The sequence below is a fragment of the Carettochelys insculpta genome, chromosome 7 (genome assembly GCF_033958435.1).
Source record: "Carettochelys insculpta isolate YL-2023 chromosome 7, ASM3395843v1, whole genome shotgun sequence".
Taxonomy (NCBI): domain Eukaryota; kingdom Metazoa; phylum Chordata; order Testudines; family Carettochelyidae; genus Carettochelys; species Carettochelys insculpta.
The window spans coordinates 69,730-84,781 of record NC_134143.1 but is presented as its reverse complement, the minus strand read 5'-3'; the positions used below and the strand labels follow the sequence as shown (position 1 = coordinate 84,781).

The 15,052-nt window shown below is 52.0% G+C and overlaps 2 non-coding genes across 2 annotated transcripts; one reads left to right on the top strand and one right to left on the bottom strand.

The window, feature by feature from the left end:
- The first annotated feature begins 2,740 nt into the window (after nucleotides 1-2,740).
- Nucleotides 2,741-2,812, top strand: TRNAP-UGG (transfer RNA proline (anticodon UGG)). Its single transcript has one exon. It is a non-coding gene; the product is annotated as a tRNA-Pro (tRNA).
- Nucleotides 2,813-8,169: 5,357 nt separating this feature from the next.
- On the bottom strand, nucleotides 8,170-8,242 carry TRNAR-CCU (transfer RNA arginine (anticodon CCU)). The gene has a single exon. It is a non-coding gene; the product is annotated as a tRNA-Arg (tRNA).
- Nucleotides 8,243-15,052: the final 6,810 nt, after the last annotated feature.

The window sequence follows — 15,052 nt, the reverse complement described above, 5'->3', positions numbered from 1 at the left end:
AAGTTTGTCGTGGCTGATTTTAGCAAGAGGGAGGCCAAAGTTACAGAAGAGAGAGACATTTGCAGGCCGACAACACTGGGCTCCTGGGAAAGGAAAACCAGCAGTGGGAGAATATGCACATGGAACCGACTCTCGCCTCACCTGAAAGGGGAGGAGGTACCGCTTGAGCTAACCCCCCACATATACAAGCCGTTTGAGGCACCAGCCAGGGAAAGTGAAGGCTCCAGAGTCTGAAGTGGAACAGTGTCAGATGTGTGTGGTGGGAGGGGAATATGTACATTTGGGGAAAGGGTCCTGAGTCCTGGATCCCAGCCACATGCCTTGGCACAAAGAGAAAAGGCTCCTGCCTGAGGTGTGTCATGGGGATAAGAGTTCCCCCCACAAAAAGCACCACACCTCAGAAGAGAAAACCACTGTGATGTAACCCAACAAACCCAGCCACACACCCAGCTCAGCCGCCCCAGCTGCCCTCCCCAAACTCCCAGTGAGGTCCAACACACAATGAACAGCCCTCCCTTGGCCTGGCTGGACACCCACAGACAATGTTCCCTCCAGCCTCTTCCATCCATGTGTGGAATAAATTTGATATGCTCTGAACTATGCACCAGTGAGCACCACCAACAGAAACAAAAGCCTCAGTAGTGAGCACTCTGCGAATCAGCTGAGTGACATTGGAATCTCTCCTGAGCAGCTGAACAAGCCCACAGCTAATGGGGCACAGGGCCTCAGACACAGCACCGCACCCAGCCCTGCCCTGATTTGGCCTTGGGATGCACTGAGTGAGGGAGCCAACTGCCCCTGAGCTCAGCTCACGCTGGAGGCAGCCGGGCAGCTTTAGCAGAACACAGTGTCAGATGGGGGATAGAAGGTACATTTGGGGAAGTGGTCCTGAGTTTCGCATCCCAGCCCTGCACTTCGTTCATGGCCCTGACTTCCTCTTCCAAATCCAGCCTCCTGGTCAGAGCTGTTCCCATTCCCTCCAGGGGGAGGGGAGACGTTCATGGTGCTCTCTTGTGCCATTGCACATGGCTACACACAGAAAGCCCCAAATCCCCGCTGCCTGCTGGAAGCCAGGTTGTTGTCTGAACTCTGCAACCAGTCATTGTACCTGAATGTATTTCCCCTTCCACCAGCACAGCCATCCCTGGGTTCTTCCGTGCTTCTCAGCAGCAGCTGGGAAAAAGTCTCTTCCAGGTCTATCTCCTACTCCAACGCAAGCCCCACAGAGGGATTGGCCATTTTCTTTACCCCCTTGTGATGATGCCCTGACAGCCACATCCTCGTTTGGGCATGGCCTTAGTGAGGGGGAGGAGCCCCACACTGGGTCTTTATGGAGGCCTGAAGACAGTCACGGTCTCCTCTGCACTTGCACACATTGCAGCTATGTCAGTGAACCAGCCGAATCAGAGACTGAACTCCAGTCCACCTCATTCATCCACCATCAGGCCCAAACCCCTCTCTTAACAAGCATGTGGATGGAGAAGCACAACCATGATAGAGCCGGAGATTTGCAGCCAACCACCCCAGCACTTCGAGGTCCCACTGAGATTTCAACGCAGATTGCGGGAATGAGAACCCTGAGTGCTGCCCATTACCCTATGGGCCCTGCAGTTGTACTTTTCTTGGGAACCTGTGATTCTTGGCAGGCTGCTGACATGTGCTCCTTGCCTCCCTCCAGCTGCTTCATCGCCTGCCCCATCTCTGCCTCTCTCCTCCTCCAGACATCAGCCCCAGCCCTTCTTGCTGCTGACTGCAACTGGCTGCTGGGACACATTTCTCTGACGCCCTGAGAATGATGAGATAAGTCCATTTTTCCTTTACAAAAACCAGCTGGAGACAAATAACGGAGATGCAGAGATTGGAAAGGTCGGTGGTGATTGTAGAGCAATATCCAGCCAACAGAGGAGATAATAGCTCTGGTTGTGAATTCACAGGGTAACTGACATCCTCTTTGCACACACATTTACAAAGTGTGCAGACACCATGCGGCTGAATATGACACATTTGAAAGACTCTGAATGATCATCCGCCAAAACACGAGCAAGCTGCAGACTTTTGCAGTTCACAAAACCATCCCTGTTGCATGAATAGCACCATCACATCTAGCTCAGCAAACCTGTGAGAGCCCAGGCCCAGCAGCACAGAGGATACCAAGAACCCACACCTGATTCCCTGCCAGCCCCAACACCTGGGCCTGCCCAGCTTTGCTGGTGTTTGGATCCTGTAAGGCACCAGAGTGATCTCAGCTTCTGCTGGGTAGAGTCACAGAGACCAGGCAGGTCAAGGGGCCATGAAGGACTAAGCCCAGCATCACCAGTCCATCCAGCTCAGAGTGTGTGAATCTCACTCCAGGCAGGAGAGAGTGTGGGGAAGGTTTGGGAGGTGAGGTCAGGTGCAGTGGGAGTGAGAAGTGATGTTTGTTCTTCCTCCACAGCTGGGTTTGCTTTGCAAGTCCGAGTGTTGCTCAGAGAGCAAAAAGTCTTGAGTTGAACTCCCTGATGCTGCCCCCAGAGAGTGTGTTTGCTGCTCTCCTTGACTTTGTGTTGTTCCCGACATTTTTCTCCCATTCAGAGTGGTTTGTGACCTGTTCAGAATGTGAAGTTAGTTTCTTCATTTAGACCTGTGAAGACACCTTGGAAATGACCTTGGAAATCAGAAGTTTGATGCAGAACTTCTCAGAGCACTGGCTGTTTGTTCAAACCTGGTCCTGGAGCATATTCCAGGTCTACTCTCAAAAGGGGGCTTGTTGGTCTAGGGGTATGATTCTCCCTTTGGGTGGGAGAAGTCCTGGGTTCAAATCCCAGACAAGCCCTTTTCCTCATGCTCTCCCTGGGCAGCTGGTGGCCTTGCACTAATTCTGCCTCAGTTCATTTGCTCAGTGTGTAGAAGTAGTTGAATGGAACTGGATGGCTCAGCCCAGGCAGTAGCTCTGCCAAGATGAGGCCCCTGCCAGTGACTACACCCCTTCTCTTCAGTGTGGCAGCACCTCTTGCTGGCAGAAGCCACCAATGCCCATCTTGCAACTCAGCTGCCTTTTGGATAACTTGTCATTTCCCATCTTCTGAGCTAAAGGCCCTTCAATTCTCTGCCACTCCTACAGTGACCCAGGCAGTCCGCTTGTTCCCTGCCACAGGTCCAATCTATGCGATGCCAACAGGGGCTGTTGGGGGAACCCAGGCCCACTCTCCCTCTGGTTCCAGCCCAGCAGGGACCCTACTTCAAGCACTTCTTGGCTTTTCCCTCCCAGCTCCCACTGCTCCTCCCCTGCATTGCTTCCTACAACTCCCCCTTCATTTGGCTCTCCTGTCTATGAACCCTCAGCCTTTCAAGTGGTGGCCATTTCCCAGCAGCCTCTGTGCTACTAGCATCCATCCTGCCTTTACAGCCCCATCTGCTCCCGCTGGCAATCGCTCTGTGCTCCTCGTCATTTCCTCCAGGTGCAGCCTGGACAGTGATTCCTTCACAAGCCTGTGCTGGGGGGATGTCCTGCCACAGTTACCGTTTGGTTTAGTTCACGCTCAGGACTCTGAGTTGTTCCAGTCTCTGCACGTGTTTTGTTGCTCTGGTTGGTTCTTGGGTTTGGTTCTTTTTTGAGGCCAAGCAGAGCAGCAGGGGACATGGCAGGCAGCTGTCCCAGGTAAGAAACCCCTCATCTTGCAGACCAGGACTCTAGCCTCTCTGGAAGCCCCAAGGTTAACTAATACATGAGCCTTTCGGGGCAGGCGTCACTGCATGCTCGTATCGGCGCCACCTTCTGACCCATGGCAGTGGGGCTGCTGTTAGCCTGGCTCACTCAGGTCTTGCTTTCAGGGGCTCTGGCCAGTGCCTGCAGCTCAGGAACTGGGGCCTTTTCTGCTGCTGCATTGGTCACTTCTGCAGTTTCCTCTCTGGTAGGGCTGTGCTGCTCCTGGGCTTGGGGCCTTTCTGGGGCTCCTGGCAGCTCTGCCCCAGCCTGGTGAATATTGCCTGCTGAGAGCCACGGGCTTGTCGCTGTGCCTGGGACAGGCCCCACTGCTGCTGGCTGACTGTGATGGAGCCAAAGAGCTCTGAGCTTGTCCTGCACCATGAGGTCTTTGTGTGTCAGACTCCTGACTCCCCCAGTGCTGGCTCTGGTTCCCCTGCCCAGCACAGCCCGTGGTGAGCAGGCCCTGCATGTGCACGTCATATTGTGCCTCTGTGCGACCAATGGACCAGAAATCTGAGCCTCGCAGGCTGGGAACTGACTGCAGCTGAGGGTTGCGTGTGCTCAGTGCTGGTACATTTGCCAAGGGAAACGTGCAGTGTTTAAATCCATTTCAAACATCTAGTGCAACCCCCCCACTTACTGAAGAGGGAGATGAAAATATATTTCCTTTAAGGAAACCCTGTGAAAAGGAGCATTTGGGACCTCTTCAGCTTCAGTCAAGTTCACCACCACCTTGTTATTCACCAGTGGAAAATGGTGAGAGTTTTGTTACGATGGAGAAGTAACTTGACCTCTCTCAGAAGGAATGTGAACATGACAGTCTGGCCAGCCCAGGAGTACATGGTGCCGGCCTCCCAAGACTGTCCAGAAAAGGCTTAAGTTGCAGGTTGCCTGGTGTAATGGGCAACACTCACTCAGAATTGTTAACTGTGCAATCTTAGTTGACAGCTCAGTGGGACCTCCTGGTACAGCGAGTGCTGGCTGTAAATCTCTGTCTGTTCAAGGGCTGGGCCTTTTTTATCCAGAGGCACACCTGAGTGTGGGACTTTTCCTCATGCTGTATGAATGAGGCTCACTGGAGCTCCACCAAGAGTATCGCACCTTCAGAGGAACCTCCCGGAAATTGGCCCATGTCCCCCACTGGTTCCAAGCCCTCCCCATGCACCAAGCCAAAGGGGAATTGGTTGCTGTGTTCACCTCAGCTGCTCTGAGGGAGGCTGTGGCTGAAACCCTCCTGCTCTCTCCTCCCACTCAGCCAGCCACTGTTTTACTAAGGGAGGGGCCCCTCCTAATCTCCACTACCTCCCCCCCACCAGCAGCCACCACAAACCTGGCACTGCACTGAGTTAGCTGCAGTAAATGCAAGTAGTTGTCAGGCCACCATTTCCCGCTGGTGTGGTCTGTCCCCTGGCTCAGACACCCCCCCAGCCTGGCCCACTCTCCTCCTCAGCCAGCAGTTTAAACCTGAAATCAGCACAGCAGCCCCCGCAAACCAACACGCTCTTTCTTCTTCCTTTCCTTTTCCTCACGTAACCCTTCTATTTCTGCCTGGTGCTGCCAGAAGGGCCGGGCTCAACTCCTGGGGGGTTTCCTGTCAAGGGTACAACCAACCAGCTTCAGCCCCCACCCAGTGGCCTGGGACAATTTCACCCCCGTGCTGGGTGCCTGTAAGGCGGTTCTGCCCCCTCGCAAGCGCAGAGTCTGAGATAGAAACAGCTTGTTTAATGACCATTACCTACCCCCAGGTTACAGTGACAGACGCAGTGTATCTAAGCAAAGAAGAGACAAACCCCCTTCACCCAGATCCCATCCCCATATGCAGTAGAACCCAGTCTCTTGCTGGGGCTCTTGGCCCTTTATCACAAACACAATTACAGGGCCTGCCTCCCGCAGTGCAGTCCCAAACCCAGAGCCCACACATACATCACCAGGGCAGTACAAGCTGTCCACTTGTCTGCAGCATCCTCTGGCTGCCTCCTGCCAGCCACTGGCCTCCAATCATCCACCACGTCTCCTTCCAGCCACCTGCCAGTCATCATTGTTACTCCCTTATCTATTATACTGCTGGGAATCATCCTGAGGCAGATCCCTCTGATTTCAGCTTTGCATGGCCTTAGGTACTACTTTGTAATTTCAGCTCCCAATATTTCCTGTGGGGTTTTACATTTGCTCTTCTATCCAGCTCTCCCTTTTAACAGGTGGGGAAAATTACTTAAGACAAGTTTATACTTTTGCAGCTAAAGCACAGGCAAGCTCAAGACACTCAAACAGCTGAACAAATCAATGCCCCTCTTTGCTGGCTTTACAATGCTTTAAAACAGGGAGCCCTGTGTCATCCATGTCTTATGCAGCTACGGCGACTGCCCTGTCCCCGACAACAACCCAGAGCATTGGTGAGATCTCACGATTCCCACACAGAGTGTCAGCTTAAATTGTGATTTTACAACAACATGTTTACAATAGACGAAATCTCATGGCTGACTTGCTACCCATTAGGCTTTGCCTGAAAGGTATCACACAGGCACACCTTTGCATTCTTATGCAAACCATCTCTGGGAGACACGTTCCTCCCAGCCTCAGGAAATCCCAGCCTCAGTAACCTTGCGTTCCTGCTGACACATTGCCTACACTCCCACTGTACCAACTGATCTGTTAACAGAAGGGAAGGAAGAAACTCAGGCACTGAGCCCAGCCCACCTGCTCAGAAGACAACCAGGCTGAGGCTTACACCAAGCCCTCTTTGCCACACCCAGAAATAGAGATCACTGAGAACCTGTTTTCACCCCCGGTGCAGCCACAATGCCTGCGGTGCAGGTCAGTCATTTTCTCCACTGGATTTTCCCTTTCTCTGAGAGGCGCGGGGGCTGGCTCCAAGCAGAGTGCTCTGGTGAGCTTTCGTGGGACAGACCCACTTCTTCAGACCACAGCCAGAGCAGAACACACTCTATATTTAAGGCACAGAGAACCAAAAACAGTAATCAAAGCTGACATCTTCAAACTCTCTCAGACAAAGAGTTAATGGCCACAAAATGGACATCAAAACATTCCTGATTCCCAAACTAGTCAGTGTACATTTTAATGGAGTTGGCCATTCTGTTAATGACTTAAGAATTTGCATCTTATTGAAGAATTTTTATTCCGATTTGGAAAAAGAGACTGCTCAGCTCTCTTTCTTATTCAAATTCAACACATTAACATGCGGTTTGAACCGGGATGCAAATATTCTGGGATACTACAGTGGCTCTTTTGCATACTTGGCTTCATCTAATTTTTGACTCCCCTCCCGCCCCGCCCCTCTGCTCTCTGATTTGCTGACCTTGATAATAAATTTTTCTGATTTGTCAACCTTGATTACTATTTTTGGTTCTCTGTGCCTTAAATATTGAGTCTGTTCTGCTGTGGCTGTGGGCTGAAGAAGTGGGTCTGTCCCACGAAAGCTCACCTCAAAATTATTTTGTTAGTCTTTAAAGTGCTACTTTACTGCTTTTTTGTTCTGGAGAGAGAAAGTTTAATGAAACTCCATTTGTAAAACCACTCTGGAGTGGGGGAGGAAAAGGAGCCGGGGAAGCGGGTTTGTCTTGCAGGGGCCTGAAGATCAATGACTCAAAAGCGAGTGTCTGTCACTTGCGTACAGAGGAACGGCAAAGCCCAGGGCAGGAAGAGGAGAGGGCTTGTGCTGCCAGCGGGAGAGAGCTCACTCCATCAGTCTCCTCAGGCTGAGGGCAGGTGGTAACAGGAGCCTCTTGGGTACCCACAGATTTGAGTCTCTTCCTTTCCCACAGTGGCCCATTTTCAGGATCTGCTTTTTCTCAAGCAACCCCTTTCTCCTTCTCCAGAACCCAACTTCTGTCTGACACATGTGGGATGTGGCCACACGAGCCTCTCTTTTGCAGGGGCTATGGGAGTGCGCCACTTCAGAAGATGCTGTGATGTAGGGGGGTATGTGTGTGTGTGTGTGTGTGTGTGTGTGTGTGTGAGTGGCTCACAGAGGGGGTGGGGCTCCTGCTGAGGGTAACCTGGTGACCAGGTAACACCTTTGTACTGCAGACAAAGCGGGAGGTGGAGCCCAAGGAGTTTAAATTGAAACTGGGAGTTGGGAGCAGTTAGTCTGGGCTGGGAGGGAGAGAGAGACAAAGGAGGGGGCAAGGCCCCGGCTCTGGGGGCCCCTCAGGGCCTCCTCTTCCCAACACGGATTGGACTGGCTGTCTCTGCCTACCGTACTGACTCTCCTGTAAGATGCTGTGTCCTGTCAGCTAATAAACCTGCTGTTCTCCTGCTGAGGGAGAGTCAGTCCTGCCCACGGATGGGGTGCAGAGCTTGGGAAGCCTGAACAGATGCTAATCAGGCAGTGATGTCAATGCGCAACAACTCGATAGCATAAAAGCAGCCTCCTGCACTTCAAAAGGACCACTGCTGCAAGGACCCTATCTGATTTATGAAAGCCCCACCTTTGCCTTGCAACTAATACCAGGGAGACAGGGCTTTACCCCAGATGGGACTTGAACCCACAATCTTTGGCTTAGGAGGCCAATGCCTTATCCATTAGGCCACTGGGGTACTCATGCAAAAGGCAGCAATGAGGGATAAAATTCTCTCTCATAAATGTACGTTTCTTACCTTGGAAGACAAAACATTTGCTCTTTCTTTGTTGTGATTTTGAGAAACACCCATGGACTAACTCTGCAGTAGCAACAAAGGAGTGACCCACACCCAGCTAGATGTCAAGTTACCATCCCTGGCCATTCACCAGTAAGGGACATGTAGGTAACAGAGTCACAGTTCCCATGAAAGGCAGCTGCTCAATGGGCTGTACACCGTGAGCTGCCTGGCTCTGACACTCACCAAGGATCTTTCTGGCACCCAGAGGAGCATGTAAAATAAGGGACATTGATATGATCTTTTCTCCTCTCCTCCTGTACCTACACTGAAGACAGCAACAATGTTGGAAAGTCAAAGAAACCTTTGACTTGTCCAAACCAGAAAACCATCCCAGCAAGCACAAACTGCCAGAAGTTATGGGGAAGGGAAACCTTCCAATCTGGCTCAGCCTGAGAACATTTAGGAATTAGACCAGAATTTCTCTTTTCTTTCTCTTGGAGCAGTTCTGGACTCCAGCACCAATACCACCTCGAAACACATGCAACTGATCTGCTTGTGGGGAATAAATGCTTTTTAATGTTTCATCTTAGCTGCTGCGGTTTTGATTGACATTTGGGGAGTCTGTGCAAGGTAAAGTGCAGGGAACTGGGCTTGTAGACCTCGTGAGGTCCCTTCCAGTTCTAGTACTCGATGAAAGAGACTGGAGCATGGTCACCCCTTTGATTTACTGAGGGACTCAAGAGGGAGCTCACTCTAATGAGATGGTCTACAGCTGTGTAATGTGAGCCTTTTGTCAGAATGAGTCGGCAGCAACCAGGGCCTGTTTCAACATCCAGGGGTCCCTTTTCATCCACCTCACATAGAACCAACTGGAGCCCCCACCCAGTAGCCCGGGAAATTCTCACACCCCTGGGCGCCTGGCAGAGGCAATGCTTCCCCACTCACAAGCAGAGAGTCTGAGTGTAGAAAATAAGCTTTTAATGAAAGAGGCAGAAAAGTCATATGGCACAAGCTTGGGGAAATACCACACCCAGAGTTCGCAACCAACCCTCAACTAAGTGTCCCAGCTCAATTAGATGGAGCAGCGCCCTTTGCCTCTCAGGCTCAGCAGTCCTCTACTGTAAAGAGTCAATCCACACACCCAAACTTTCTCCCTACCTGCTTCAAATGGCCCACTTACAAGTCTGCCCAGTCCGTGCAGGCCCTGACACATCACTTTAGACTTGTCTACACTCGCCCCTTCATAAAACTAAACAGGAAGAAGGGACATTTGAAGAATAGGGGGTCCCTTCGACAGGCCCCCCCCACACAGACGGCACAAGATTCAAAAGTGGCACTTTTCAATCGCCGTGTCCTCCATTATGCCAATGAGGCACTGAATATTCATGGCGCCACCTCCTTTGCATCTTCTGACCTCACTCATGACCATGCCCCTTCCGAAAGGAAGAGGCTGGTGTCGATGGGGCCCTTGACGCGTTCCCGCACTGAACAGGAGGTAATGCAACCTCTGTGCTGGACCATCGTTCCGCTTCTCTTGCCAGCTGCCCACCCGCCAGCACACCTGCTGGCTGCTTCTCACACCAGATGCCCCTCTACTCTCTTGTGGGTTTTGCAGTGGACAGAACCCTGGGGTTGTAGCACTCCAGGGCTTCAGCTACCCGCTCACAGGGGATTTCAGTCCAGAGTGGTATTCAGCTCTGGACCTACGTACAGCATCTCAGTCTCACCAGGATGGATTCTTACAGAATAGTTATAGACCCATCTCCAGCTCTACCTTCCAACAGCAGGGGGAAGAAATAGTCACACCAGTTTTCCTGCTGTATCGCCCAAAGGCTTCCAGCAAGCTCAATCAACCACTGTTCCTCCCCTTTTCCACCTCATAATGCTTTGATGGAGGGAGCCCTGTGTAACCCATATCTTACACAGCAGTGGTGACTGCCCCGTGCCCCACAACACCTTCAAGCATTGGTGAGACTCCACAATTCTTACCCTGGGTGACAGCACAAATTGTCACGTTACAACAACAAGTTATTTACAATAGATGAAAAATCGTTGCTTCACTTGCTCCCATCAGGCTTTGTTTACAAGGTACCACAAGGGCACCCCTTTTCATTTTCGTGGCAAAGACCTCTGAAGGGCACATTCCCCAATCCCCCAGCAGCACTGAGTTCCTGCTGGCACATTCTTTACAAGAAGAAAAAAAATTCTGAGAAGCAGGAGAAAAGCTGATGCCTCCTTGCCTACAGTTCACGAGCAGCTCAGGGGACCGTTCCTGCAATTCACCTAGCAGGCCCCCTCCACACTGACAGCGGTGTGACAAGAGAGCAAAAAGGGGTGTGGGGGAAAAAACTGCTCTCAGGGTTAAAAGGGTTTTATTCACGCTAACCAGACTCACTCTGGAAGGGGATACCAGGGGGTCATCTGCACTTCTTTGAAGTCCCCACCCTGTCACCTCGAAGTCCCTATCTTGTTGCCGAGAGACGATTTATCCTGTAGGCTCCTCTGTCTGGGTTATCAGGTACCTTTGTAGTGTAAACTGGCCTCAAGCACAGCTGGTGTTTGCAGACACGTCTCAGGGCAATTCTGCTGAGACTTTTATATGTTAAAGACGACAATTAACGACTAAACTGTCCAAACAAACTGGAAAGAGTCCTTGGAACTGGTTCTCAGGGCTCCCACTTCTTTGGAAGCTGGCAGCCTGCATGCATGCATCATAAAGTTTCCTTTTAGATCTCACTCTTGCCTCACTGCTTTGACCTCCAGCCTCAGACCTTTGGGGGACACTGTACCCCAGCGGAACAGGGTTCCCCACCACCAGCCCGAAAAAAGTCATGGGTGCTCAGAAAATACACTTGCTTATGGGTTGCGTGGTGGAAAGGGCAGTGCTCAAGACTTTGAATTCTGCAATCTGAATTCAAATCTCAGTGGGACCTGGGGGCTCTCTACTGTCCACCTCTTCTCCAAAGGCTTGGCTATTTTATCCCCAGGAGTACCCGAGTGAGTGTTTTTTCCTCCTGCTGGATGAATGAAGCCCATTGGAGCCAGGTGTCTGGTTGGGCTGACTCACCAATCTGTCTGCAATACGTTGCGGCCCTAGAACTCACCAGTGCATGAAGAGGCAGTCTGAGGTTGTGTTTCTCATGGCTTCCCCTGATGCCCTCACAACTGGTCCTGGAGGTGCCGGGCTATTCCTATTGCACACATGGCACTTAAAGAAGGGAGCACCAAGACCAGGCTAAAAAAGTCACGGGACAGCAGGAGAGAGGAGGAGTCCCAGGCTGGAGCCCAGCTCACCTGTCCTCCTCTTGGCACCTGGAGGTGGGGCAGCTGGTACTGACACCTCTATGGGATAGCTCAAAAGCTACAGAGCACCTGAGGGCAGTGCAAGAGGAGGGGAGGGCCATGACCACATGTGGCCTGAGAATCTTCATAACGTCTCTAAGCCAGGCTGCTCCCCACCACCAACCCCTCACTAAGGACACCCCAAAGCAGTGTGTGGTCTGCAGCCAGCGTCACAAAGTGGGAGGAAATTAGCCAATCCCTCAGTGAGGGCAGGAGATGTGTCCTGAAGAGGCTGTTCCCCCACTGGAGACAAGCACAAAACAAGCCAGAGCTTGTACAGGGTTCGGCACAGTCACATGGAGACCTGCCCCAGGCCCTGTGTCTGGTTGTGTAGATCAGTCTATTGCTGTTGGGGCAGACAGGAGATTGTGACTTTCATTCCCCCTTGGGCAAGTGTCTGTCCCTTTCCCAGCTGTGTACTGCACAGCTCAGGAGCTGGGAGAGACCAGAGCCCCTGAGCCAGCCTTGGGAACAGGCCCTTCCCTTAGAGGCAGCTGCCCTATCACTGGCTGCAGCTGAACCAGGGCTGCCCACTGCTTCCCAGGGCATTACACCCTTGGCTGTGCTTGGGGCCCTGCTCAGCCCAGGCAGAAGCTCTGCAGGGGGCACAGGTGAGTGCAGCGCTGTTGGGCTGACACAGGCTGGGCCCAGCAGCAGCCAGCCTGTGTCCCGCGTGGTGACCAGCACACATTGCCAGCATTTCCCCTCACCTCTGACACAGACGGCCCCCAGGCAGCCCCTGGGCAGTGTCTCAGGGCGTGTGCAGCTGTGTTGTCCTGGTGTGGCTAAAACACAGGCCTCTCTGTAAGCAAGATTTGAACCTCCAGCCATGAAGCCGACTGGATTCAAAGTCCAACGCCTTAACCACTCGGCCATCACAGCTGGGAAACCAGCTGTGTCCCCAGGCCAGAGACCCTGGTGAATGCTCAGTGGGCCAAGGCTGGTCAGGAACACTGCCAGACAGCTGGGGGGGTTTGCTGCCCTCCCCGTCCTCAGCCCCAGCCCCAGCAGTGTCCCTGGAAGCTGTGTGCTTGGGCAGCTGCTCAGGAGAGATGCAGGTGGTGCCTGGCTAATTAGCAGAGCCCCACAGGCAGCAGCCGGTGTTTCTCTTGGAGGTGCACATCTGCCCAGGCCTTGGTGCACTGAGCAAAATGTATTCTACGTCCCCAGGGAACATTGGAGGGAACTGTGGCCCTGGGGCAGCATATGGTGGGGGAGGGGGATCATTCTGCCCTGGAGAAAGTTCAGTGTGAAATAGGAAAAAAATAGTTTTCTAATTCAGAAAATGTTGTTGCAAGAAGGTGCAAATAGAAGAACATTTTCATTTACACGCAGCAGCTTTCCAAAAGCCGGCACCTAGGCACACTTCTCACAGTGGAATCACTTCCTTCCTGAGCTCATGGGAATAAGGGGACTTCGAAGTAGGCGTGGTCCTTTCGAAAAGGAGCCCTGTCTGGATGAGACGCGCTGTGGCGAGCCGCGTCAATTTCGAAGCGCCGCTGCTGCCCGCATGCTAATGAAGCACTGAATATGCATTTCAGCTCTTCATTAGTAAACTTCAAAATGGCCATTTGCGTGGCCATTTCGAAGTTTGGGGCACATGTAGACACGGCCTATGGCTCCCCAAACCAATCCTGTGGCAATCCATGGCCAATGACCTGGAGCCTTGTATCCCCCAGACCCTCCCCTTCAACCCATCTGAGGGGTTTCAGAAACCCAGCCAGGAGTGAGGCCAAGGTCAAGGAATTCTGGTGCTCTGAGGGGATGAGGAGCTATTGCTCCACATGACAAGCAGGTGCCAGGATGCTGCAGTTTTTAGCCACCTCTTGACTGGTCTGAGCTCCAAGGGACACCCCACATGCAAAGAAGACCAACGATGGAGCAAAATGAAGGAACTGTGGCAGGTCTACTGCCAAGCCCATGATGCAGCCATCATCTGCCCCACTTCCAGGAGCTCAACAGCCTCGTGGGACCCACCTGGGATACCACTAGGTCAGATGGAGCCCAACTGGATAACAGGCTGTCTGGACACCCTCACATAGCCTGTGACCACCCAGCTGGCCCAGCCGCCCACTCTCTCACCAGCCACTTCTACAGGCCCTGCCCAACATGTCCTCCACAGTGTCCCACAGCTCTCCCCTCACATCCGCCCACAGTCCCTAACATTGCTGCCCTGCTCCCACCCAATCTGCCTCCAACCCCTCCCTCCTTTCTTGCAGCCCCTAATTAACCCAAGCATATTGGACCCCTCCCTTGCCCTCACCTCCTCATGATCCCAGCCCCATCCCTACCCTGGTGGGAATGTGGAGTATGGCCCCCTGTCCCTTCCCTAGAGACCTCTCACAGTTCTGTTGCCCCTTTCCACCCCTGGACCTTATGTCTGAGCAAATGCACACCACGAATAGACACAAGAAACCTAGGTGGACATGCTCTGCTAACCAGCTGGGAAGCACTGGAATCTCTGCTGAACACTCACACAAACCCACACCTTACACAGAACACTGACGGCAGCTGCAGCACAAAGATGGAACTTCCTCAAGGAGGTGATTTTTCTCCCCAAGTCTTTTTTTCTAAGGCAGCAAAAAGGGGATGATTTCTGGTACCCCTCAGGGTTTTCTCGACCAATTAGGCCTGATTTTGGCAAGAAAAATTTAGGTTACTTATGTCAGGAATGTGCCAGGGGGAACTCAATGCTGCTGAAGGCTGGGAGGAATGTGTCGCCCAGAGATCATTTGCATGAGAATGCAAAGGTGTGCATGTGTGATACCTTGCAAAGAATGCTTGATGGGTAGCAAGGAAGCAATGAGATTTTTTTTCGATTGTAAACACATTGTTGTAAAATCACAATTTATGCTAACACTCAGCAGAAGAATTGTGAAATCTCACCAATGCCCCAAGTCATTGTGGGGGACAGGGCAGTTGGTGTATCTGCATAAGACATGGATTGCACAGGGTTCCCTTTTTGAAATCAGTGTAAGTGGAAGAAAAGAAAGTTGCAATGCAGTTTGGTTCTTGGTGTTGTCTTTGACTTGGTGTTATATATATGGCATTAACTGAAGAAAAAACTACCAGTTTGCCACAGTGAGGAGGGGAATTTTTCTACGCTCATATTTGCAAAGTAGGTGGCAACCAAGTACCCAAGAGACAGCAGCTCTTATTGGCTCTTATTCTGCCTGATCTTTAGATATCAAAGTTTCATGAAAAGAAAAAAACACACTGAGGAAGAAGGCAGCGCTCTTAATGATTCTTCCAGAAATGAGTTGGCCCAACTGAAGAAATAACAAGAGACAGGAGCACTGGTACTGAGCATGTGATGACTTACAGGTTAGGCCAAAGTGCTAACCACAACACTGCAGCACACACTGACAGTTTGGTGCTTTTCTGAAGTGTTCTCAGGAGCCAGTGCATCAGCCACATTCTCTTTGA